This window comes from Salmo salar, chromosome ssa04 (assembly GCF_905237065.1).
Source record: "Salmo salar chromosome ssa04, Ssal_v3.1, whole genome shotgun sequence".
Classification (NCBI taxonomy): Eukaryota; Metazoa; Chordata; class Actinopteri; order Salmoniformes; family Salmonidae; genus Salmo; species Salmo salar.
The window spans coordinates 55,201,150-55,228,340 of NC_059445.1; the positions used below are offsets into that span (position 1 = coordinate 55,201,150).

At 43.9% G+C, this 27,191-nt stretch overlaps 1 protein-coding gene across 9 annotated transcripts in view; it reads right to left on the reverse strand.

Annotated features, from left to right (window-relative positions):
• Nucleotides 1-27,191, reverse strand: part of LOC106603524 (autism susceptibility gene 2 protein) — a 505,996-nt gene that overhangs the window by 86,078 nt on the left and 392,727 nt on the right. The window lies entirely within an intron of this gene.

Sequence of the window (27,191 nt, forward strand, 5' to 3'; positions counted from 1 at the left end):
AGAGAGAGTGCCTGTGCCAAGGACCAATGAAAGACACCTCTGTCCTGCACAGGCAATTAAGCCGGCAATGCCGTACCACTCGGTCGGTACGTCTCTCTCTCTCTCCCTCTTTACTAAGCCCTGATGTTGGATCAGGATCACACATCTCACTTTCCTTTATAAATGATTACGTCTACGCAAATGCCTTGAGACATCTTGAGACTCAACTGCATGTAGTCAGACTGCTTTCGTTTCGCACAAACAAATAAAAAATAAAAACACTGCATTTTAGTTGCTTCTTCTCATCTCAACCTACATTTGTGTAATTTACCTTGTGAATCGCATTGTCACAAGAGCAATTAATACAAACAGAGATCATGTATTCTCTCCGCAGGTGTGGTGGAGTAGAGATCCCCCAACCAGGTAATAAATAGCCATGTAATTACAGTGAGTGGGTTTGTAAGGTCAATCTAATTATAGAACATCATATCACTATAACATATGGCATTCATTACTTACGCCACTGCTAATCCACTTTAAATAGGATGTAAGATACACCTAGAGATTTATACCATAGCCAGTAAACAATGCTGACTTACCTTTGCTTTTAATGCAAAAGAAAAATGGCAACAGTAGAAAAATACATTTTGAAGACACATACACACAGAAGTTTCTGTACCTAGAAGAAAGTTAGTGACTCCAAGGTACCAACTATGGCTTTTATCAACACCACGGACCTCTGAAGATGAGACAAACGAGTGGTTAAACAAGGAGAAGACTCACCTACAGTAGATAACCACTAAGCTGACTCCAACAGCACCAATAATCCTTCCCCCTTTGCAGAGAGTAAAATAAAAGATCAAAAGAAGATCCAAGGCAGCTACTAAAAGAAGAAAGAGCAAAACAGGTTCAGATGACCTTGAATGCTCTTGAATACCAGGCTGGAAAGGTTGTCAAAGCCTGGCAGTTTTAGATGGCAGTACAAAACATCCCAATGTTACACAAAAGGAGCTCTGACAGCCACAGAATCCTCACTAACACACAGACAGGCGTGACAATGCCCCTTCAGGCTAAGGCCTATTTTCTCCCTCCCTCAAAAGCTCTTTGCTTCCCTCTCTCTGTCTCTTTCTCTCTCTCTCATCCACAGATGGCTCCCTGTGAGTGGAGGCAAGGCGAGGGGAGGCGATGGGAGGGCACTGCTGTTTCACAGTAATCCCCAGCCACACAGACAGAAAAAGCTTGTTATAGCGCTGGCTGATCACCGCAAAAAGTCAACCCAGAGCAAGGGAAAGGTCACCAGGAATTAGGCTACGCTCAAACTCCAAAGACCCGTCTAATTCCCCCATAAGCCCTTTGAAACCCAACCTGTTCTGGCTATGCTGTGGGCTCAGCCTTAGCCTGCTAGTAAAACCCCTCACTAAATCTAGCTGGGACTCATTTACTATACTGAGGTGCACACACACACACACACACACACACACACACACACACACACACACACACACACACACACACACACACACACACACACACACACACACACACACACACGGTCTCGCTCTGACAGAACAAGCACAGGCTTTTCCCGATGACTAGACTAGAACAATCGACTAGAGAATCAATGATTTTCAATGGGGGTGTAAAAGGAATTTGAGCGCCGGGTCCAGACGCTACACAAGAGCTTTGGGGCTGAGCTCCTTTAGACGTGAGGCAGCTTTGAAGACAGTGTCATGGTAATGGGGGGGTTTGGGGGTTCATGCCACCGCCGCTGTTGCTGTCAATTATCCACTTTGAAAAGTAGACTTCTGAAAAACTGCTTTAAGGTGAAAAGAAGCCCGTCAAAAGAAGAAGACCTAGGAGAGCTGAACAGAAAGCGTTTTGTGCAATATCAACTTTAAATGCCTTTTGAACTTTCAAACTTAAAAAAAAATACATTAAAAAAAGTGGAAATACATTTCACAGAGAAAATGGCAGCCCTGGGCAAAAAGTTAAATGTTTACATTGCGAATGTTTTGCTTACTCCTTTTTCTAAGACACATATACAGTAAGTAAGACATCTCAGTCTTTTAGCTTTGAAGATTGTTTCACTCTCTTAAATGAGAGAAACTAAACGACAATAGATCTTGGATCAAAAAAGCCTCTTAATTTTCATCCTCTGAGTAAATTCTGAGTCTGAATTCTGACTCTGAGTAAATAAAAACTAAATGCATGCTCTTCAAAATCTGGACCCCTACAAATCAGCCGGGCTAGACAATTTGGACCCTTTCTTTCTAAAATGATCTGCCGAAATTGTTGCAACCCCTATTACTAGCCTGTTCAACCTCTCTTTCGTGTCATCTGAGATTCCCAAAGACTGGAAAGCAGCTGCTCTCATCCCCCTCTTCAAAGGAGAGGACACTCGTGACCCAAACTGCTACAGACCTATATCTATCCTACCCTGCCTTTCTAAGGTCTTCGAAAGCCAAGTCAACAAACAGATTACCGACCATTTCGAATCCCACCGTACCTTCTCCGCTATGCAATCTGGTTTCAGAGCTGGTCATGGGTGCACCTCAGCCACGCTCAAGGTCCTAAACGATATCGTAACCGCCATCAATAAGAAACAATACTGTGCTGCCGTATTCATTGACCTGGCCAAAGCTTTCGACTCTGTCAATCACCACATCCTCATCGGCAGACTCAATAGCCTTGGTTCTCAAATGATTGCCTCACCTGGTTCACCAACTACTTCTCTGATAGAGTTCAGTATGTCAAATCGGAGGGCCTGTTGTCCGGACCTCTGGCAGTCTCTATGGGGGTGCCACAGGGTTCAATTCTTGGGCCAACTCTTTTCTCTGTATACATCAATGATGTCGCTCTTGCTGCTGGTGAGTCTCTGATCCACCTCTACGCAGACGACACCATTCTGTATACTTCTGGCCCCTCTTTGGACACCGTGTTAACAACCCTCCAGACAAGCTTCAATGCCATACAACTCTCCTTCCGTGGCCTCCAACTGCTCTTAAATACATGCTCTTCAAACGATCGCTGCCTGCACCTGCCCGCCTGACCAGCATCACTACTCTGGACGGTTCTGACTTAGAATATGTGGACAACTACAAATACCTAGGTGTCTGGTTAGACTGTAAACTCACATCAAACATCTCCAATCCAAAGTTAAATCTAGAATTGGCTTCCTATTTCGCAACAAAGCATCCTTCACTCATGCTGCCAAACATATCCTCGTAAAACTGACCATCCTACTGATCCTCGACTTCGGCGATGTCATTTACAAAATAGCCTCCAATACCCTACTCAACAAACTGGATGCAGTGTATCACAGTGCCATCCGTTTTGTCACCAAAGCCCCATATACTACCCACCACTGCGACCTGTACGCTCTCGTTGGCTGGCCCTTGCTTCATACTCGTTGCCAAACCCACTGGCTCCAGGTCATCTACAAGACCCTGCTAGGTAAAGTCCCCCCTTATCTCCACTCACTGGTCACCATAGCAGCACCCACCTGTAGCACGCGCTCCAGCAGGTATATCTCCCTGGTCACCCCCAAAGCCAATTCCTCCTTTGGCCGTCTCTCCTTCCAGTTCTCTGCTGCCAATGACTGGAATGAACTACAAAAATCTCTGAAACTGGAAACACTTATCTCCCTCACTAGCTTTAAGCACCAGCTGTCAGAGCAGCTCACAGATCACTACACCTGTACATAGCCCATCTATAATTTAGCCCAAACAACTACCTCTTCCCCTACTGTATTTATTTATTTATTTTGCTCCTTTGCACCCCATTATTTCTATTTCTACTTTGCACTTTCTTCCACTACAAATCTACCATTCCAGTGTTTTACTTGCTATATTGTATTTACTTTGCCACCATGGCCTTTTTGCCTTTACCTCCCTTATTTCACCTCATTTGCTCACTTTGTATATAGACTTATTTTTCTACTGTATTATTGACTGTATGTTTGTTTTACTCCATGTGTAACTCTGTGTTATATGTGTCGAACTGCTTTGCTTTATCTTGGCCAGGTCGCAATTGTAAATGAGAACTTGTTCTCAACTTGCCTACCTGGTTAAATAAAGGTGAAATAAATAAAATAAATAAAATAAAATTGCCAACTATTACAAATGTAATGTCTCCTCTGTTCCCTCTGTCTCTCTCTCGCTCTCTCTCCCTTTTTCACCAGGGCAATAGGAAATCATCCTGAGGAGAAAAACAACCCATAATGTGACTAAATAGCACTAAAGATGTTTGTGTAAATAGCACTAAAGATGTCTGTGTTTAAGAGTCCTCACATCTTTCTCTCTCAGGCGTATCATTACCTCTTTCAACATGGCTGTATTAGCCTTTGAAAGAGAGACAGAATAAAAGCCTTTGGCAAGGCCATGCCTGTATCCATGGAAAACCTCTCCAGCTAGAGAATAAAACACCAAATTGATATTTCCTCTTTACTCAACAACACAACCAAGGCATCTGTGAAGCCAGTCATCCATTTTCAGAGGACAAGCCAACTGGAGAAATGAGTCTGATCTGAACACACAGACAGAGATTTCCACATAAACACTACACTGTCTTCCAGGTAGATGAACACATATGAGGCAGGCCCTGTATTTTAGCAAGGCGCTGTGGTTAGACTACTAGGCTGTGTCCCAAATGGCACGCTATTCCCTTTATAGAGCACTGCTTTTAACCAGAGCCATTGACACCCAGGGCTTCCATTTCAACTTCCAACGCCTCACCATACACAGTGCATATCATCACCATCTTCTTATCTCCTTCCAGAAAAGTTGTCTGAATTCATAATCAAAAACAGAGTACACGCCACATACCTTGTCAGTGCGTTTTAAAACAAACAACAGTGCACTCCTGTGTGTTGATAACATAATTATGCAGCAGAGGAACAATTCTCATTTGCATGAGCCTGGTGAGAGTGGAGTTTATACAGTAAAAACTACTATTCACTATGTTGTCTGTGAATAACGACGTGTGTGTGTGTGTGTGTGTGTGTGTGTGTGTGTGTGTGTGTGTGTGTGTGTGTGTGTGTGTGTGTGTGTGTGTGTGTGAGTGAGATGTTTGCCCCGGGGCTGCTGTCTGTCTGTGTAATGATGAAAACACTTGTTTTATTGTCACTCTGCCATGATGTGTCTCTCCCTCCCTCTGTCCCAACACTCTCAATATTAATCAGCACACTGGGAGAGTCATCGACGCCACACACTGACTCTACAGCTATGACAGGAATGCAATAAAATTAAATCGAATAGAAGCTAAGAAGAAAGTTAATGAGCAGCATTCAAAACAAATAACAGGAATGTCTATTGCTCTTTTGTGTAAATAGAAGTTAATCTACTACCTACTATACAAGTGAAAAAACGATTTGCCACTCTGCTAAGAAATTGTGTTTACGTGCTCTTACTTTAAACACGCACACACTTGCACAAACACCTTAAATGCAGTGATGTGTGATGTGCGACACCTAGAATGGCATTAGAGTGTCTACTTTGTCACTTCCTGTGAGAAGTGTGGTCACAGCTCGAGAGGTGAGCACCGCTGTTTTAACCCAAGGTGTCGCCAACTAAAACCTCTATCTGCTCAGACTCAGTGCACTGCAAGCTGTTTAACAATTTACACACTGCTCTGAGCGCTGCCACACTTACCCTCTGTGCAAATGAAGTGATACAGCTTCACAGCTAAGTGGCAACTCTCTGAGAGAGAGAGAGAGAGAGAGAGAGAGAGAGAGAGAGAGAGAGAGAGAGAGAGAGAGAGACCTGTTGCAACAAGAAAAGGGCAACCAGTGACAATGTTAACATATGTTTCCCATGCCAATTAAGCCCCTTAAATTAAAATTGAAATTGAGAGAAGGAGAAAGAGATAGAGAGAGAAGAGGTGGAGGGTTGAGGGGGTGAAGCCAAGGGAAAGAAAATAAGAGAAAAGTGAGAGGAACAAGTAGGACAAAGGAAATGAGAAGAGATAAAGAGGGAGTTGGAGACAAGAGGAGAAGCTACTCTAGAACTGAAAGAGAAATATAGACTATACAGAGACAATGAGAGGGGTGAAGGGGAGAGGGAGCTGCTATTGAACGAGACAGATTCGTCACCTGGCTAGATAACTATGGGAAACAAATGGGAGATGTGCTTTAGTCTCCTAAAGGCAATAACAGAAGACAAAATACATCAAAATTCTGGTGCGACCAAATCATGGGCTTGTGCCACCAACTGAAAAAGTTTGTGTCAGCAGTGTCACCATGGGAAAACGTTAAGTCTGACATTGTATTACAGACAGACAGCTATCTGGGCTAGGCAAAGTGATCCAGGCCTGACAGACAGTGGAGGGAGAACATGTGCTGAGTTGTTTTAAACAGCGAGTTGTTCAGTATGTGTGTTTTTTGTTGGATGCTCAGAGGTATGTACAGTGCATTCGGAAAGTATTCAGACCCTTGACTTTATACACATTTTGTTACTTTACAGCCTTAGTCTAAAATGGATTCAATAGTTTTTTCCCCCCTGATCAATCTCCACACAATACAGGCTTTTAGAAATTTTTGCATTTAAAAAACTGAAATGTTGTATTTACATAATTATTCAGACCCTTTACTCAGTACTTTGTTGAAGAACCTTTGCCAGCAATTACAGCCTCTAGTCTTCTGGGGTATGATGTTACAAGCCTGGCACACCTGTTTTGGTGGAATTTCTCCCATTCTTCTCTGCAGATCCTCTCAAGCTCTGTCAGGTTGGATGGGGAGTGTCGCTGCACAGGTATTTTCAGGTCTCTCTAGAGAAGCCACTCCTGCGTTGTCTTGGCTGTGTGCTGTTGGAAGGTGGAAGGTGAAGCTTCGCCCCAGTGTGAGGTCCTGAGCGCTCTGGAGCAGGTTTTCATTAAGGATCTCACTGTACTTTTCTCTTTTCATCTTTCCCTTGATCCTGACTAGTCTCCCAGTCCTGCCGCTGAAAAACAACCCTACAGCATAATGCTGCCACCACCATGCTTCACCATAGGGATGTTGCTAGGTTTCCTCCAGATGTGACGCTTGGCATTCAGACAAAAGAGATCGGTCTTGGTTTCATCAGACCAGAGAACCTTGTTTCTCATGATCTGAGAGTCCTTTAGGTGCCTTTACATGTGCCTTTTACTGAGGAGTGGCTTCCGTCTGGTCACTCTACCATAAAGACCTGTTTGGTGGAGTGCTGCAGAGATGGTTGTCCTTCTAGAAGGTTCTCCCAACTCCACAGAGGAACTCTAGATCTCTGTCAGAGTGAGCATCCGGTTCTTGGTCACCTCCCTGACCATGGCCCTTCTCCCCCGATTGCTCAGTTTGGTTGTACGACCAGCTCCATGAAGAGTCTTGGAGGTTCCAAACTTCTTCCATTTAAAAATTATGGAGGCCACTGTGTTCTTGGGGACCTTCAATGCTGTAGACATTTTTTGGTACCCTTCCCCAGATCTATGCCTCGACACAATCCTGTCTCGGAGCTCTACGGACAATTCCTACAACCTCAAGGTTTGATTTTTGCTCTGACATGCACTGTCAACTGTGGGACCCTATATAAACAGATATGTACCTTTCCAAATCATGTCCAATCAATTGAATTTAACACAGGTGGTCTCCAATCAAGTTGTAGAAACATCTCAAGGATGATCAATCGAAACAGGATGCATCTGAGCTCAATTTCGAGTCTTCTTATGTAAATAAGGTATTTCTGTTTTTTATTTGTAATACATTTTTTTTTTATTCTGAAAACCTTTTGTTACTTTGTCATTGTGGGGTATTGTGTGTAGATTGATGACAGCATTTTATTATTATTATATATATATTTTTAAAGGCTATAACGTAACAAAATGTGGATAAAGCAAAGTGGTCTGAATACTTTCCGAAGGCACTGTACATGTGTATCTGTAGGTGTCAGAGAGAGTGTGATTTTCAAGGTGGTTTGCATCTCTTTATAGACAGTGTTTGTGCATCTGAATGTGTGAGTGTATAGTGTGAGTGTGTGTGTACGTTTTCTATGTGTGTGTATCTGTGTGTGTGTGTGTGTGTGTGTGTGTGTGTGTGTGTGTGTGTGTGTGTGTGTGTGTGTGTGTGTGAGTGTGTGTGTGTGTGTGTATTGTCTACAGTTTGTGTGTATGTTCTTTAAGTCTGAGTGTGTGTATGTGTGTGTGTGTAGCGAAGCGGATTGGGGAGGTTGTTGGACCAGGGACTTTCTAGAATCCTCCTCATTAACAGCTCATGATGGCTGGCAAGCAGCGCCGTGTCACCCTGGCTTGCTCTCATTAGCAACTGGCAGTGAGGTGGTGAGATGAATGGACATTGGAACTGCACAGACCAACTGCGGTCCAGTTTAGAGAGGGAGAGAGGGAGGGAGGGAGAGAGAGGGTTGTGAGAGAGAAAAACAGAGAGAGAGAGAGACAGCTGGGGGGATAGAAAAAGAGGAAAAAATCCTCATCTCAGTAGATTTAATTAAAACTGTGGTGAACAGATGGGGAAGATGGAAGGGAGTCCAACAGGAGACAGCTCATCTGTCTGTGTCTCTCTCCACACTTCTCTCTCCATCCCTCCATCCTCCGCCTCATCCGTCCTTCTCATCTCAACTATTTTTTTTAATGAATCCTTGGCTTCTAGAACGTCCCAATTTGAAGCTTCCTTCCCCTTGGCGTCGGGACAGATGACAAAAACAAATCAGCCAGTCCACTCACGCTGGCATTGTGTTGGCTGCATTGGCTCTTGAAGGAGAAGGAAGGGAGTCTACAGTGGTTCATGAGTGGCTTGGGGTAAAGCAGCTTTAGGCAGGGATGGGTGGAGCTGGTTGGAGGGTGGTTAATCCCTTATTAGAAGGCAATCGCAGTGTAAAATAAAGGACAGCTATTTGTTGAAAATACAGCCTTTGCAGGCCAGTTGGACCGAGGGGATGGTCACCATGCTGCTGGGTAAAGTCAAGATCCTAGATCAGAAAGATCGAGTCTCTCTCTCGCTGCTTCTCTCCATCTCAATCTTTCTCTTCGTCTTTCTCTCTCCATCTCTCTCTCCAGCCATATCCCCCTCTCTCTCCTAGAATAACTCACTTTTTATTCAAATGCAATCATCAGTGAGCGGTAATATGACCTTCATGGCTGCATGTTAAAGGAGGTAAAGCAAACCATTCAGGCCCTCCGGTCCCAGTGGTCATAGCAGGGGATACAAAACGATCAGAAAGACAAGTGAAACCACTAAGTGATTTAAAATATGATACATTACCACTATGCAGCTGTGATTTATGCACATAATAACTGTACATAAATTGCACGTTTTATTGACAGCAGCAATAGATTTGAATAGTGGTTTGAAATAAAAGGTATAAATGGAACACAAACATATTGGAAAATCTATATTCCATGTAGATCAAGGTTCCACAGCTGGCAGCCCGCAGGTGGTTTTATTTGGCTCCCCAAGTTTTCTGAGCAAAAATAAATAAATATATAACAGTGAATTCGGAAAGTATTCAGACCCCTTGACTTTTTGCACATTTGTTACGTTACAGTCTTACTCTAAAATGTATTAAATAGTTTGTTTTTTCCCTCACCAATTTATACACAAAACCCCTTAATGACAAAGCAAAAACAGGCTTTTAGAAATGTTTACAAATGTATTTAAAAAAAAAGTACAGCCCCTTTACTCAGTACTTTGTTGAAGCACATTTGGCAGCAATTACAGCCTCGAGTCTTCTTGGGTATCACACTACAAGCTTGGCACACCTGTATTTGGGGAGTTTCTCCCATTTTCCTCTGCAGATCCTCTCAAGCTCTGTCAGGTTGAACGGGGAGTGTTGCTGCACAGCTATTTTCAGGTCTCTCTAGAGATGTTCTATCGGGTTCAAGTCCGGGCTCTGGCTGGGCCACTCAAAGACATTCAGAGACTTGTCCCGAAGCCACTCCTGTGTTGTCCTGGCTGTGTGCTTAGTGTCATTGTCCTGTTGGAAGGTGAACCTTCGCCCCAGTCTGAGGTCCGGAGCCCTTTGGAGCAGGTTTACATCAATGATCTATCTCTCTGTACTTTGCTCCATTCATCTTACCCTCGATTCTGACTAGTCTCCCAGTCCCTCCCGCTGAAAAACATCCCCACAGCATGATGCTGCCACCACCATGATGCTGCAACCACTATGTTTCACCGTAGGGATGGTGCCAGGTTTCCGCCAGATGTGACGCTTGGCATTCAGGCCAAATAGTTCAATCTTGGTTTCATCAAACCAGAGAATCTTGTTTCTCATGGTCTGAGAGTCCTTTAGGTACCTTTCAGTAAACTCCAAGCGGGCTGTCATGTGCCTTTTACTGGCCACTCTACCATAAAGGCCTGATTGGTGGAGTGCTGCAGAGATGGTTGTCCTTCTGGAAGGTTCTCCGATATCCACAGAGGGACTCTGTCAGAGTGACCATTGGGTTTTTGGTCACCTCCCTGACCAAGGCCCTTGTCCACCGATTGCTCAATTTGGCTGGGCTGCCAGCTCTAGGAAGAGTCTTGGTGGTTGCAAACCTCTTCCATTTAAGAATGATGGAGGACACTGTGTTCTTGGGGACCTTCAATGCTGTAGACATTTTTTGGTACCCTTCCCCAGATTTGTGCCTTGACACAATCATGTCTTGGAGCTCTACGGACAATTCCTTCGACCTCATGCCTTGGTTTTTACTCTGACATGCACTGTCAACTGTGGGACCTTATATAAACAGGAATGTGCTTTTTCAAATCATGTCCAATTAATTGAGTTTCCCCACAGGTGGACTCCAATCAAGTTGTAGAAATATCTCAAGGATCATCAATGGAAACAGGATGCAACTGAGCTCAATTTCGAGTCTCATAGTCTGAATACTTAGGTAACTAAAATATTTATGTTTTTTTAAATTTGCAAAAATGTCAAAATACCTGTTTTCGCATTTCTAAAAACAAATGTAAGCAAGGTTTGAAATTATTATGTTTTAGTCAAAGATTATATCTGTTTGGGCTTCTTGCGGTCAACTTGCAGTCTACAAATGATTTGTAATTATGTTCCGCCCCCCCCACCGACCATCCGCTCAACAAAAAGCAAAAAAATTGTTCCGTGACTGAATCTAGTTGATGATCCCTGATGTAGATGATCATAAAAAAAATGATATGAACCTAGCAACAGAAGTAATAAGACATAAACACTTGAAAAAAAGTACTATTTTCATAAATAAAACATGCAAATAGCAAATAGTTTTCCACTTTTTTTCCTTAGCTCAATTCCGTACTACATTAATCTCATTATCATTTCAACCTTTTCACTGGCGATGCCAAATACAATTTGTATTCTACGGCCGGGCAAAAAGCTTTAAACTGATTATCCCAATATGAACCATGGCAATCCTTGATATTGTTGGGTCTGAAAGGACCATCTAGCCGCTGAAAGGGCTTCCCATATGCCTTCAGAGTTTCATGACACAATGTTTCGTCTGCTTTGCAAGGGATAAATTAAGCGTGTGAAAGTCTAAGCAAAGCCCTCATTTTCCAGTTAATCAAATCTCCCCCTAATCAAATTAGCACACATAATTCCTCTGGATGCGTGGCACAAAAAAGGCATTATCCCCTTCTCCAGAGCTGAAAGAGAGGGAACCAGCATGGTGCCTCTCTATCTCCCTCTTTCCTCTGGATGAGCGGCCCTGAATGGGAGAGGAAGGCCGGTGGAGGGGTAAGGTGGGGGCCAGGGGAGTGAGGGGCTGTTACTTCCCAGTGGCCTAACTGAGCTGGCAATGGCCGGGGTAAACTTTGGCAGCGTTTAAGTTCCCAGCTCATTAAAAAGGCTGGCTCAGTGGCCACCTCCAGGGAGCACTGGAGCGTTCTGTAATGAGGTACTTGTTTAATTTTCTTTCAAATGGCCGGACATCTGTGACAACCCTCTGCCCTCCCTCTCGCCCCCCTTCCTCCCACCCCCATGAGCCTTTTCTTTTTACAAACCCCACACAAATCTCATCCATCAACAAGGCTGCAGGCCCCGATGAAGTGTCTTCTATTGAATACAGCCCAGATAATACATTTGGAGGAGCGGTTAAGTGCAGAACAATCGCCATTAACTCTGATCTCCTACAGAAAGGAGAAGAGTCAAAGCCCATCATGAAAATTCAGGTGGTCGAGCTAAATTGATAAAGGTTCACATTCAACCTCCATCATTCCTAATTGATTTCCCTTCTGGGGATAATCTAGTCTCCTCCCATAGCAGACCCCCATGCCCCTCTTTCACATCTACCCATCCATCCACACATCTGTCCATCTATCCATCCGTCCATCCATCCCTCCCTCAGTGTGTCATCAGCCACTGTGAGACTCGCATCAGACCCAGAAACCAGAAGACCTAGAATCTTCAGCCACACTGACCTTTACTGCAAGCCCATACAGTACCTCCATTCCCCACACATCACCCCCACAACAGCTTCACAGACATTAGAAGGCATCACATTCTCTCTCTCTCTCTCGCCCCCCCCTTCTCTCTAACCTAATTGGAATTCAAAGCAGCGAGTGCTGCATCTCTCTTCGTTGGTCACTTCCACTTATTTCATAATGCCTGGATTCTTTCATTATGAGAGCTGTCTGGCTCATATTTGCACCTTGATGCCCCACCTAATGTCCACGGATATGTGTGGAATACCAATACTGTATATCCCTGAGTCTTCCCCTCCCTCCCCACTTCCTCCTCCTCCACTGCCACCTCTAGCTCAATGCTTATCAGAGAATATGCCTAACTCTGGGGGAAGTGGGTTGGATGGATTTACATGCTTTGTGTAGACTAACAGTGAAATGCTTACTTACGGGCCCTTCCCAACAATGCAGAGAGAACAAAATTGAAATAATAGCAACATAATAACACAAGGAATAAATACACGGGGTCCCAGTACCGAGTTAATGTGCAGGGGTATGAGGTAATTGAGGTAGATACACTACATTGCCAAAAGTATGTGGGCACCCCTTCAAATTAGTGGATTCGGCTATTTTAGCCACACTCGTTAATAACAGGAATATAAAATCGAGCACACATCCACGAAATCTCAATAGATAAACACTGGGTGTAGAATGGCCCGTACTGAGGAGCTCAGTGACTTTCAACATGGCACCGTCATATGATGCCACCTTTCCATCAAGTCAGTTCATCAAATTTCTGCCCTGCTAGAGCTGCCCCGGTCAACTTTAAATGCTGTTATTGTGAAATGGAAACTTCTAGGAGCAACAACGGCTCAGCTGCGAAGTGGTAGGCCCCACAAACTCACAGAACGGGACCGCCGAGTGCTGAAGCATGTACCGTGTAAAAAGTGTCTGTTCTCGGTTACGCCTTTCCTGTTTCAGCATGACAATGCCCCTGTGCACAAAGCGAGATCCATACAGATTCTTTTTCCCGAGATCGATGTGGAAGAACTTGACAGAGCCCTGACCTCAACCCCATAGAAATTCTTTGGGGTGAATTGGAACGCAGACTGCAAGGCAGGCCTAATCGCCCAACATCAGTGCCCGACCTCACTAATGATCGAGGCTGAATGGAAGCAAGTCCCTGCAGCAATATTCCAACATCTAGTAGAAAACCACAGAAAACCACATTCTTTTTGGAGATTGTTGTCCTGGCACCACACTGCCAGGTTACTGACCTCCTCCCTATAGGCTATCTCATTGCTGTCGGTGATCAGGCCTACCACCGTTGTGTCATCAGCCAACTTTATGATGGTGTTGGAGTCATGCGCGGCCACGCAGTTGTGGGTGAACATGGAGTACAGGAGGGGACAAAGCAGTCAGGTGGCCAGTCAGGAAGTCCAGGATTCAGTTGCAGAAGGAGGTGTTCAGTCCCAGGCTCCTTAGCTTAGTGATGAGCTTGGAGGGCATTATGGTGTTGAACACTGAGCTGTAGTCAATGAACAGCATTCTCATGTAGGTATTCCTCTTGTCCAGGTGGGAGAGGGCAGTGTGAAGTGCCATAAAGATTGAGTCATCGAGGATCTGTTGGGGCGGTATAGGAATTGGAGTGGGTGCAGGGTGTCTGGGATGATGGTGTTGATGTGAGCCATGACCAGCCTTTCAAAGCATTTCATGGCTTCAGATGTGATTGCTACGGGGCGATAGTCATTTAGACAGGTTACCTTGGCGTTCTTGGGCACAGGGACTATGGTGGTCTGCTTGAAACATGTAGGTATTACAGACTGGGTCAGGGAGAGGTTGAAAAGGATGGATGGCCTCCTGGGTTCGAGCCCAGGCTCTGTCGCAGCCGGCCGCGACCGGGAGGCCCACGGGGCGACGCACAATTGGCCCAGTGTCGTCCGGGTTAGGTAGGGCTTGGCCGGCAGGGATATCCTTGTCTCATCGCGCACTAGTGACTCCTGTGGCGGGCCGGGCGCAGTGCACGCTGACCAGGTCGCCAGGTGTACGGTGTTTCCTTCCGACACAATGGTGCATCTGGCTTCCGGGTTGGATGTGTGTTATGTCAAGAAGCAATGTGGCTTGGTTGGGTTGTGTTTCGTAGGACTCATGGCTCTCGCCGTCGCCTCTCCCGAGTCCATACGGGAGTTTCAGCGATGAGACAAGACTGTAATTACTACCAATTGGATATCACGAAATTGGGGAGAAAAAAGGGGTAAATAAATAAATAATAATAATAATAAATAAAAAAAATGAAAAGGATGGATGGAGGGAGGGGTGGAGTGGTGTCGGGAGAGATATTCCGTGGGAGACTGCTAGCGAGGAAGGGGCCTCTGAAAACATTTGGTAATTTGCACAATGTAAACAGGCAATAACAACATGGTCCGGGTGCAAGGGTCAAACCCATGGATCAAGCATCAGCTGGCGTGTGGTTATTGTCTGTTCCCATCAGCCTGTCAAACAGGGGGGCAAGGGAGGGAGATGGGGGAGAGAGGGGAAGTTTGAAGCCTTTAGGGGTGATAACTAAAACAGCATGTTATTTTGAGAATGCCACTAGAGAGCACCATCTGTGTTGTTTTAACGTGGCTTAGCTGACTACTAGAAAGGCCTAAAGAGAGAGAGAGCCTCCAGTTCATCTGGTGAAACAATAATGATGATGATAATGCTAATAGCACTGGCTGTAGAACAGTACTTGGCATTGGACTCAAGCACATTGGCACATATCACATAAATTATTGAAAGCTCAAAGCGAATATAAATACAGTATATGTTGTTATGGCAATACAACTAGTCTGGAGAACTTTATGAACAGTGCCTAATCTGATAAAATATTCAAGCTGTGGGCGGCAGGTTGCCTTGCGGTTAAGAGGGCCAGTTGGGCCAGTAACCGAAAGGTCACTGGTTTGAATCCTGGAGCCGACTAGGTGGAAAATCTGTCGATGTGTCCTTGAGCAAGGCACGTAACCCTAATTGCTCCGGTAAGTCACTCTGGATAAGAGCATCTCCTAAATGACTCAAATGTAACAGGGGAGCTCCTGTATTAGCAGTAGCCATTCCAATCTGAAATGGAATAACAGTTATTGAGCCAGACAATGGCATTCTCTTATCCCTCTATCTTTTGTTTTTATAATCCCAGGGTCAATACTGTTAATGTGGTTCAGACCAAGATTCCACCGTGACAGAGAGGGGGTGTCATACATTTCTGCTGGACTGGGTCATCTTGACCTGTGAACCCGTGTGATTCATCTTGTGGTCTGGCACAAGGCAGGGCAGTGGAGGGGTGACAGTGAGATAGGCAGTGTGAGATTTAGGGGATGGAAGATGGGATGAGGAGGGAGGGGAGGAGGGGTGAGTGATAGTGCTATCCATCTCCCTCTGACAGATGACATGGTCGCCTGTCAGCCCTTCAAGTGGACGGAGCTCTGGGGGAATGCGTGGCCAAGGAGGCACAGCCGTTGGGATACTAGGGAATATCAGAATGGCAGCATGGTGCATGTGTGTGCAACATTAACCACGGCACAACACAATTCAGTTCTTGACGTCATGCTACTGCTACGGCAAGTTTTGAACTTCAAAAGCGATGTTAGAGTTGTCTATAAAGAAAGAGTTGGAAAACAGTCACTCAACACAACACAAGGTCAGACAAAAGGCCTCCCAGACAAGGGAATACAGTGAGTAGTAGGGGATAGTTGTTAGCACCAGACTCTGCTTTAGTGAAGAACCATCAGAGGATATAGCATTTAGCTACAGCAGAGTGCTGCTCTTAGCACATCCTGCTGTTTGAAGTACTATGGAATGGGAGCAGATCAGGCTTTTTTGGGAGAGGCAAATTCTGCTCCTGGCAACACCTCAACACCTGATAACTCCTGTAGAGTCATCCACCCGCTAGGACCTGGGAGGTAGGTGGCCTTGAGAACGCCTGAGTGGAGCGGAGCGCACTCAGTCTACCTCTCATGTTCCTACACATCCGCCCGGGTGTGAGGTTAAGTCCTGCCAGACTGTCTGGTGTTAGTGTACCCCCCCCAGCCCAACCAACAGATACTCCTGTAGGCATGTACAAAGCAGCCTAAATGATGCATGGTGCCACCCGCCCAATACTCCACACCGTGGCGGAGGCCCACAAACAACCCCAGGAATCACTGCCTGTCTGCAGTCTTTATTGGAAGAGACAGGACAGGAAAGCCTCTGCAAATACCACTGAAAAACAGCTGGTTGCGGCATGAAAACAAAACAACCCCAAACAAAACAGCCCACGTATAGACAGGCACATATTAAAGTAGCTAGACTGGAGATGTGGCTGGCAGATATTTCTAGGACTTTAAAGCCGCAGGGCCCTGCGTTTGGGGAATATGTCCTCAGTTACATCTAACCATGAACCGTTGATGAGGACAGATTTGTCTGTTTGCATTTGTTGTTCTGTCACATGTTGAGTGACAGGTCCAACGATCAAATGAAGTTTCTCCCTCAAAGCCCTGAGCTTAATGATGTGCTAAGTACCAATACATCAACAGACGCAGTCTCTCCAATGATAATGACTTACAGCATGATCATAGCTGAATAGTTTATCTTAATCAGAAAGTTATAAAAAACATATTCCTCTTTTGTTTAATTTAAAATAGTTTTAATTGCCATTTCAGGACACCCTCCACATTTCCTTGAAGGAAAAGAGAGCTTTCAATAGCCACAATGTCAAATTCATATCAGATAATTATAATTGTGTTATGAGTGAAATTGAATCTCAGAAACCTGTCTTTCTCCCTCTGTGTCACATTTTACTGAATTATGAGCATATCCTGGATGATAAATTAACTCTTAAGATACACATACTGAATGTGGGTGAAACACGGATCAGTCAAAACCAGGATAAACAGGAAAATCTTGTAGATTGGGATTAGGTTTATGTATGGTATGTGTTAAAACAAAAAGCACATTGTAAGCAGTGTTGAGCAGCAACAGTAGCAGCCCCATAATCCCATTAGGATTATAATAACATGAATAACAAGAATCTCATGTTTAGCCTCCTTGCTACTGTAAACAAATAATTCCCGCTTATATATATATCTAGGGATCCAAATCCAGAACTACTGTTGGTATTAAAATAGTGTCTGGATAACAGAACAGCCCTAATTCATACCACCTCTCATATTCTGTATCATCACACAGTCAATTCATTAAAAGATCCATGAAAAGTAATTGCTTCAGTTGTCCTAAATCAACCAATCAATGGCATACTGACCAACTGTGTTTACTAGCAACCCGAAGCAGGGATGTGCTGTGCTGTTCTCTAGTCTCGTCACACAGTGATGAGTTCACAGCATGGCTCTGAGAGACCAGACCTCCATTTTGGATTGGGTCAGGAGCACAATAAACACCTGAAGGACATCAGCAGCCTTTAAGCAAACAGGGCAGGCAGTCTGCCATCTGCAGTGGATGTATTATTTAGCTGTGCTGGTGGTATTTGGTGGACTAGCATTACTCTCACTGCTATTATAGTCATGGGCTCTGGGGGGGGGGGGTGTTATCTGTATCTTCAGGGTTGACACATACACTGAGTGTACAAAAAATAGACTGACCAAGTGAATCCAGGTGAAAGCTATGATACCTCATTGAGTCACTTGTTAAATCCACTTCAATCAGTGTAGATGAAGGGGAGGAGACAGGTTAAAGGATTTTTAAGCCTTGAGACAATTGAGACATGGATTGTGTATATTGTTGAGTCCATGCCCTGACAAATTGAGGCTGTTCTGAGGGCAAAAGGGGATGCAACTCAATATTAGAAAGGTGTTCTTAATGTTTTGTACACTCAGTGTATTTTGTATCTTTTTTTGGATTTATATATTTTTTCATTTACTGTACAATCATTTGTGCAACATGTGTTCAGACAGTAACCCAGCTGTCTATGATTTAAGGCTGCAGAACACTGTTGTTGGGTCCGAAGATCCCTAATTGTTGGCATAACAGTTTATATTTGCTACTTATATTTGTTAATTGTTACTTGTTTAGGTGTTACTTATGAGGGGAGGGGGTGAATCGACTTACGGGGTGATTGTTTTCCTAAATTCCCCCGGTGGCAGATGTGTGTGCGTGTCTTTGATTAAGTTCATTAATATACATGCCTCGCTCTGATCCACCAGGCAGTGGCATATGGTAAAAAGCAGGAACAGGAAAGAAGTGATCTGCTGTTTGCTTGAGAAAACAAACAAGCCAACAGGTCCTAGCAGATGGCAGCATAGCATGGTACACAGTGCTGCATGGTGGGAGGCAATGTCCTGCTGTGTCTGTAGGCGCCGCCGACCCGGGAGGACGGGTAAGGGGACAGGAGTCGAATAGCTAGCTATTGCGATCGGTAAACAAATAAAACGTCTTCTCCTATCCTGTGCGTTGAGCCTTTTATCCAGAGCTCATTCTAACTCCCCGTTCGTTTCAAAGCGAGCGGGGAAAAAAGCTTGTTTGTGGTAAGTAGAAGTGCTCAAGGCCTGCAATGCTACTTCCTTCTGAAAACAGCATCTCTCTCTCTCTCTCTCTCTCTCTCTCTCTCTCTCTCTCTCTCTCTCTCTCTCTGTGTGTGTCTGTGTGAGCCAACAGCTTTCACTTTGTTCCCATTAACATTTTAAAGTCATACTAATTTGCATTAGCTATGCACGCGGGCTATGCATCTGCTACACGCCACACACAGTTTATTCCCTCCCTGGGTTTCAACATGTCCTCTCATACCCACAAACAATCACTTGATTTGTTTAATATGTTACAGATGTTTCAATTACGTGTCCGTCTCTGAAATAAAATAAAATATTCTTGGTCGCATACATATATTTTGCAGATGTTATCGCAGGTGCAGCAAAATGCTTATGTTGCTAACTCCAACAGTGCAGTAATACCGAGCAATACAAAACAATTAAGAAATATTACAATGAGCAATGTCAGAGTCCAGAATATAAATATATACAGTATGTATACGATGGTGTGTATAGACATTATGGACAGTATATGAAAAGAAAAAGTGTGTACAGCAGTAGTTATATACAGTTGAAGTCGGAAGTTTACATACACCTTAGCCAAATACATTTAAACTCCGTTTATCACAATTCCGGACATTTAATCCTACCAAAAATTCCCTGTCTTAGGTCAGTTAGGATCACCACTTTATTTTAAGAATGTGAAATGTATTTCTTTCATCACATTCCCTGTGGGTCAGAAGTTTACATACACTCAATTAGTATTTGGTAGCATTTCCTTTAAATTGTTTAACTTGGGTCAAACGTTTCGGGTAGCCTTCCACAAGCTTCCCACAATAACTTGGGTGAATTTTGGCCCATTCCTCCTGACACAGCTGGTGTAACTGTATTAGGTTTGTAGGCCTCCTTGCTTGCACACGCTTTTTTCAGTTCTGCCAACAAATGTTCTATAGGATTGAAGTCAGTGCTTTGTGATGGCCACTCCAATACCTTGAATTTGTTGTCCTTAAGCCATTTTGCTACAACTTTGGAAGCATGCTTGGGGTCATTGTCCATTTGGAAGACCCATTTGCGACCAAGCTTTAACTTCCTGACTGATGTCTTGAGATGTTGCTTCAATATATCCACATAATTTTCCATCCTCATGATATCATCTATTTTGTGAAGTGCACCAGTCCCTCCTGCAGCAAAGCACCCCCACAACATGATGCTTCCACCCTGTGCTTCACGGTTGGGATGGTGTTCTTCGGCTAGCAAGCTTCCCCCTTTTTCCTCCAAACATAACGATGGTCATTATGGCCAAACGGTTCTATTTTTGTTTCATCAGACCAGAGGACATTTCTCCAAAAAGTACGCAGTGGAGAGAGAACGCATCTCCTTCCTGAGCGGTATGACGGCTGCATGGTCCCATGGTGTTTATACTTGCATACTATTGTTTGTGCAGATGAACGTGGTACCTTCAGGCGTTTGGGAATTGCTCCCAAGGATGAACCAGACTTGTGGAGGTCTACAAATTTTTTCAGAGGTCTTGGCTGATTTCTTTTGACTTTTCCCATGATGTCAAACAAAGAGGCACTGGGTTTGAAGGTAGGCCTTGAAATACATTCACAGGTACACTTCCAATTGACTCAAATGATGTCAATTAGCCTATCAGAAGCTTCTAAAGCCATGCCATCATTTTCTGGAATTGTCCAAGCTGTTTAAAAGGCACAGTCAACTTAGTGTATGTAAACGTCTGACCCACTGGAATTGTGCTACAGTGAATTGAGTGGTTGAAAAACGAGTTTTAAAGACTCCAACCTAAGTGTATGTAAACTTCTGACTTCAACTGTAGGTTGAGCCTTGACTAGAATACAGTATATACATAAAGTGGGCAGTGACTATAAAGTGAACAGTGACTATGCACATAGAATATGGCACCACAACAAACCTGCCAAGAGAGGGCCGCCCACCAAAACTCATGGAACAGGCAAGGAGGGCATTAATCAGAGAGGCAACAAAGAGACCAAAGATAACCCTGAAGGAGCTGCAAAGCTGCACAGCGGAGATTGGAGTATCTGTCCATAGGACCACTAAGTCGGACACTCCACAGAGCTGGGCTTTACTGAAGAGTGGCCAGAAAAAAGCCATTGCTTAAAGAAAAAAATAAGCAAACACATTTGGTGTTTGCCAAAAGTTATGTGGGAGACTCCCCAAACATATGGAAAAAGGTACTCTGATGAGATGAGACTAAAATTGAGCTTTTTGGCCATCAAGGAAAACGCTATGTCTGGCGCAAACCCAACACCTCTCATCACCCCGAGACCACCATCCCCACAGTGAAGCATGGTGGTGGCAGGATCATGCTGTGGGTATGTTTTTCATCAGCAGGGACTGGGAAACTGGTCAGAATTGAAGGAATGATGGATAGCGCTAGATACAGGGAAATTCTTGAGGGAAACCTGTTTCAGTCTTCAAGAGATTTGAGACTGGGACGGAGGTTCACCTTCCAGCAGGACAATGACCCTAAGCATACTGCTAAAGCAACACTCGAGTGGTTTAAGGGGAAACATTTAAATGTCTTGGAATGTACACCAGCGGAACCCATCCAACTTGAAGGAGCTGGAGCAGTTTTGCCTTGAAGAATGGGCAAAAATCCCAGTGGCTAGATGTGCCAATCTTATAGAGACATACCCCAAGAGACTTGCAGCTGTAATTGCTGCAAAAGGTGGCTCTACAAAGTATTGACTTGGGGGGGGTGAATAGTTATGCACGGTCAAGTTCTGTTCTTTTGTCTTATTTCTTGTTTGTTTCACAACAATATTTTTCATCTTCAAAGTGGTAGGCATGTTGTGTAAATCTAATTATACAACCCCCCCAAAAAATATATTTTCATTCCTGGTTTAAGGCAACAACATAGGAAAAATGCCAAGGGGGTGAATACTTTCACAAGCCACTGTAATCAGAATGTAATAAAGTAGCCAACTTCAAATATTTCATCACCATTAATATTACCACACCAAAGACAAGTTCTTTAGCAAAACTATTGCTTTCTTTTTGGGCTATAAAGGTAAAAAGGCTTAAATCATTGAGCTAAAAAATCTTTGCATAAATTCAACTTGATTTCACCTATTGTTATAGATACAACCCATAGAATGGATTGGTTAGGTATGCAAATGGTTCAGAGAAAAGAGGAGGAAGGAGAAATAAAGATGCTTAATCGGCTACAGTATTATTACCCTGGTCAGTAGAGCCTGAGGCCTGAACCTGATAAACACTCAGGTGCACATTTTAGGAAATCCACGAGAAGTTCGACATGCCTCCATACCATAAAAATAGAATCTCGTTCTAGTTCTGTGCTCCATACCTCCCTCTGCACTGGGCACATACATTTCTATGGAACAGTAGCTGTATATGACGATTGTTCACTGTGAATTATTGAATGTGTAAAGGTGAGAGCCAGCTGGACAGTGTGTCACGTCCTGACCAGTAATAGGGGTTATTGGTTATTGTAGTTTGGTCAGGACGTGGCAGGGGGTATTTGTTTTATGTGGTTCGGGGTGTTTGTTTATGTAGAGGGGTGTTTGATTAATGTATTCCGGGGTTTTGGTCTATGTTCTATGTTAGTGTATTTCTATGTTCCATCTAGTCATTCTATTTCTATGTTTAGGTAATTGGGATTGGGGCCTTCAATTGGAGGCAGCTGTTTATCGTTGCCTCTGATTGAAGGTCCTATAATTAGGAGTGTGTTTGTTATGGGAATTGTGGGAGGTTGTTCTTTGCACTACTGTGTTTAGCCTGCAAGACTGTTCTGGCGTTTATTGTTTTGTTTATTAGTCGTGTTTACACTCAACCCGCTGCGCCTTGGTCCAATTACTACGACGTCTGTGACACAGTGACTTAACTGTACACACGACCACTGATCGCTCCAGTCCGTCTGTAATGTTAACACACTATAACGGTTTCTATAACGGCCGGTGCCAGGAGGGGCACCGGGGGCTGCTAACGGGCTGTGACATTACAGTCCCACAGGGGCGTTGTGAAGAGGGATGGCCAGAATAAGTTACCTACATGTAGGCCTGATACCGAACCCCGTCTGCCTGCCTGCCTGCCTGCCTGCCTGCCTGCCTGCCTGCCTGCCTGCATGCCCACACCAGGGTTTCCGTTGGCTGGTAATAGCCGGCTTTAAGCCAATAAATAAAATTGCTGCTGGCCAATTGTCCAGGAGAAGAAAAATATCCCATTGCAAAATAATGACTTTTAGTCTATTGATTGATGGAAATACAGTAACAGTCGATGTAAATACTCTACATTTCACTTGTCATGCTGATTGGTCTATAGGTTAATTTACATAATTCGATAGAATTAAATTGGCATGTGTGTATTTTGGTTAGTCGTTATGATTCTTATTTATCACACAAGCACAGCATACAGAGATCGCCTAGTCTGCTACTAGGCCTACTGCTCCTGTAACATGTGCTATTTCTTTCTCAAACAGAATGGCAAGCTGACCAACAGAACAGGTCAACTTTTCTACTATTGGGGATAGTAGATTGACAAGGTTAGTGATTTTGTGATTACTCGTCTTGTTGGCTGAGGAATAGTAAATGTGGACAGTTATTCTAAAGTGCACATCAGAATTCGGTAAGAAGGATGCACTCTGTTGCATCCTTGAGTTGCATGTTGTGTTAAGATGATTTCTGTCATTCTGAGCACCGTCGGTGGACGCCCTAATCGGGTTATGCACCCAATGCATAAATGTCCGGTAAATTAAAATGCTGCTGGACAAATGTCAAACGGAAACCCTGGCTGGCACGCATGCACCCACCCACGCACGCACGCACGCACGCACGCATGTGAACAGGGAGCCGTACTAAGTAAGCTAATGTCAAGTGTTAAACTGGCATCCCAGGTAGGTGTGTGTACAGTAAACAAGGGCCAAGCTCAGGGCAGCTCCACAGACACACTCATCCGTCTCTTTGCTGCTTGCATTCCTTCCCTCAATCACATCAAATCACTGATAAAACACTGATAAAACATTCATAAAGGAACCCACACTAATGAGTTAGGCAGGTACTGGGGGGGGGGCTGGTCTGGACCTAGCAGGCATGGAATCAGTTTGTTTGAAGATGAGTAATTCTTCTGAGGACCAGTAAGCTGAGCTGATTTACTATTCTATTTCAGCTCGACTGATAATACATGTTGAAATGACTACTCTTCCATCTACACTGAGAGTCAAAGGGAAGAGAGACCGATTGCTTCCCTGTATCGTACCATCGACCTCTACGATATTAGGACCATACAGTACTGGACTGTAGCGGTTTCATCCATGTAGTTCCTACTGTAAATGATCTGCATCACAAATCATTACTCTGATTTCTATAGGATCACATTAGCATTGCGTACACTCCCCTCCATTTGTAGAGATTCACTTCCTATTGTCAAAACACAACCAGAACAAACTGCAAATGCATCCAATGAGTTTGTAGTGTCAAAAGCTTGATGTCACGTATACTCCCTCTCCGGCCTCTAGGTCATCAGGCTGCTGATTATCCTGCACACCTGTCAACATCGTCTCGCGCATCTGCCCCTCATGACACTCACCTGGACTCCATCACCTCCCTGATTATCTTCCCTATATCTGTCACTCCCCTTGGTTCTTTCCTCAGGTGTTATTGACTCTGTGTTCATGTCGGTGCGTAGTTTGTGTTACGTGTTTATTGTTTCATTTATTTATTAAAAACACTCACTCCCTGATCTTGCTTCCCGACTCTCAGCGCACGTGTTACACTTGATGTAGTCATTGCATGCTAGAAATATGGGAACCAAATACTAAACTTTTGATTACTTTAATACACTATAAGTGAATTTGTCCCCCCATTCCTCAAATGGGGGGACTAGATACAAAGTGCTTTCCTTTCTAAACGGTAAAACAGATATGTATGAGGGGGTGTTAGCTACAAAAACACAGACTAGTTTTCACACCTTTTTCAAGTGCTAAAAGCGAGTCCCATTGCCTAGTCTATGTTATGTAAAGGAATATGTCAGGAACAAAAATGCTCTTTCTACAGAAGCTACCTTTCATATTTCCTTCACGGTAGCTAGCTCGGCATCCAAGGCTGTGATTATTATACATTTGCTCATGTCTGGAACCTCGATGGTGGTAATTTCATCATTTGCACTTAAGATTGACTATCATCACCTTGCTCTATATAGCAATTAACATACATGGCTTGCTAATGTTAATGATTAAGACAGTGGCGGGTGCTGATTAAAATATTTCCCCTTGATTAGTGAACGGTAAACAACTTTTTTTACGAAGGCCAAGGCTGATGAACATGTCCCTGCAATCAAGCTCTGACAGAAGAGGAGGCGGGAGAGAGGGACGCTAGAGAGAGATAGAAAGAGGGGGGAAGATAGAGAGGGAGACTGATAGAGACAGCAAAAAAGCAAAGCAAGAACCACAAAACTGAAGGTTTGGAGACCATAATTAGGGAGTGTTTTTTCTTTTTTCTCTCTCCCCTATTCCTTTTTCTCCCGAAAGAAAAGAACTCTGACTACTTAATTGGAGGAATCAAATTTAGTCAAGCGCCCCGTCGGCTCAAACCTACATCATTAAAGTTGCCAGCTAACAAACATCAAACACGAGCCAGCATTAAGGAAGCAGATGTATTAATTTCCCATTTATGAGCAGCTAAGCAACTCACTACCACTGCTGCACCCCCCTCCTCCTCCTCTCCCTGCTCCCTCGCTCTTTCTGACAGCACTATTAATGATTTTTAATGCCCCACAGGCAGTAATGGGGCCCACTGGGAGAGGAGAAACACTGCATTTCTACTGAGGATTTAGATATAACCCCAAAAAAATTGAAGAACGAGAGGAGGGAAAGAGGGAGAGATGTCGGGGAGGGAGGGAGGGAGTGCTGCTGGTAGCAAGGCGTTGCTTGATCAGGCCCAGGCCTCACTAACTGGGGGCGGCCAGCCAGCCAGCCAACCAGTCAGGCAGGCAGACACAGCCACACTGCTCGCTCTGGAATAACAAATGACAGACACCCTGGCGATTAAATCAAACCCCCTGCTCAAAAGGGCCAGAGCGTCTGATTGTCACTAACAATCTACTACTTTTTTTAAAACCTCGGGGAGTAAGAATCAAAAGCAGACAGCAGATATGAAAAAAACAAACTCCAGTCTGGGCTGAGGCGGGCTCAGAACACCTGACAGTTACTGAGAGAGACAAGGGCCATTACTGACTGTCACTGGAGAATCTCAGTCCTATTATGCAACCAAACCAATATATTCCTCTATGTTTTTGCTGCTATCCACTTAGGATAATAATACACTTCCCTATGTTTATTTGAATGATGATGATTTTTTAAATTGTTATCATGGTTATTACTATTGAATGTGCCTATAATAAGGGCTTCCGAGTGGCGCAGCGGTCTAAGGCACTGCATCTCAGTGCGAGGCATCACTACAGTCCCTGGTTTGAATCCGGGTTGAATCACATCCGGCCGTGATTAGGAATCCCATAAGGTGATGCACAATTGGCCCAGCGTCGTCCAGGTTTGGCCGGGTTAGGCCATCATTGTAAATAAGAATTTGTTCTTAACTGACTTGCCTAGTTAAATAAAAGGTTAAATAAAAATATAATAATAATGAAAGTTGATAAATTTGTAACCCCACTTTTGAGAAAATGGCCCTTGAATGTTTTGGTACACCTACTGGAGAGATCCTCTTTGTCTACACCCATTCAGCATCATTCACACTCTCTTGAGCCTTACCCCCACCCAACTCTTTAAGGATTCACGTGAAGTCATGTGCTAAACAGAGTGAGTATGGTAGTGTACTAAACAACCAAAGATTAAGACTAAAGGCTGGTTTAATACTACGTCTATCGACATGTCTGTAGACAGTTGTCGCAGTGACATCATGAACATTCTATTGTTCAGTCCAGTTCAAATAATGACCATATCATATAGCTGACAACGTCTTAAGTTGTATTCATTATTACAGGAAAATAAACTCACAACTAGATCATTATTTACAAGTTACAGTAATGGTGAGCTAATTGTGAGTGTAACGAAATGAAAGCAGGGCATTCTACTGGATAATTTTAGATCTTGGACACTGTCTCGTTGGCCTAACGTTATATCCTAACTTGACTTTGGTGCAGGTCATGTTGTTCTTCACATTACTGTCTCTGATAAACACGCACTATTTCAAATAAAATAAAAGTTTATTTGTCACATGCACAGGATACAGAAGGTGTAAACGGTACAGTGAAATGGTTACTTGCATAGTGGAGTCTTTTGTTTAGTAGCTAGTTAGCTAGCTGAACAATGAACCATAATCCCAACTCATAATGTTACTACCCTGCATGAATCTACAGGTAGCTAAAGCTAACCAACTAGG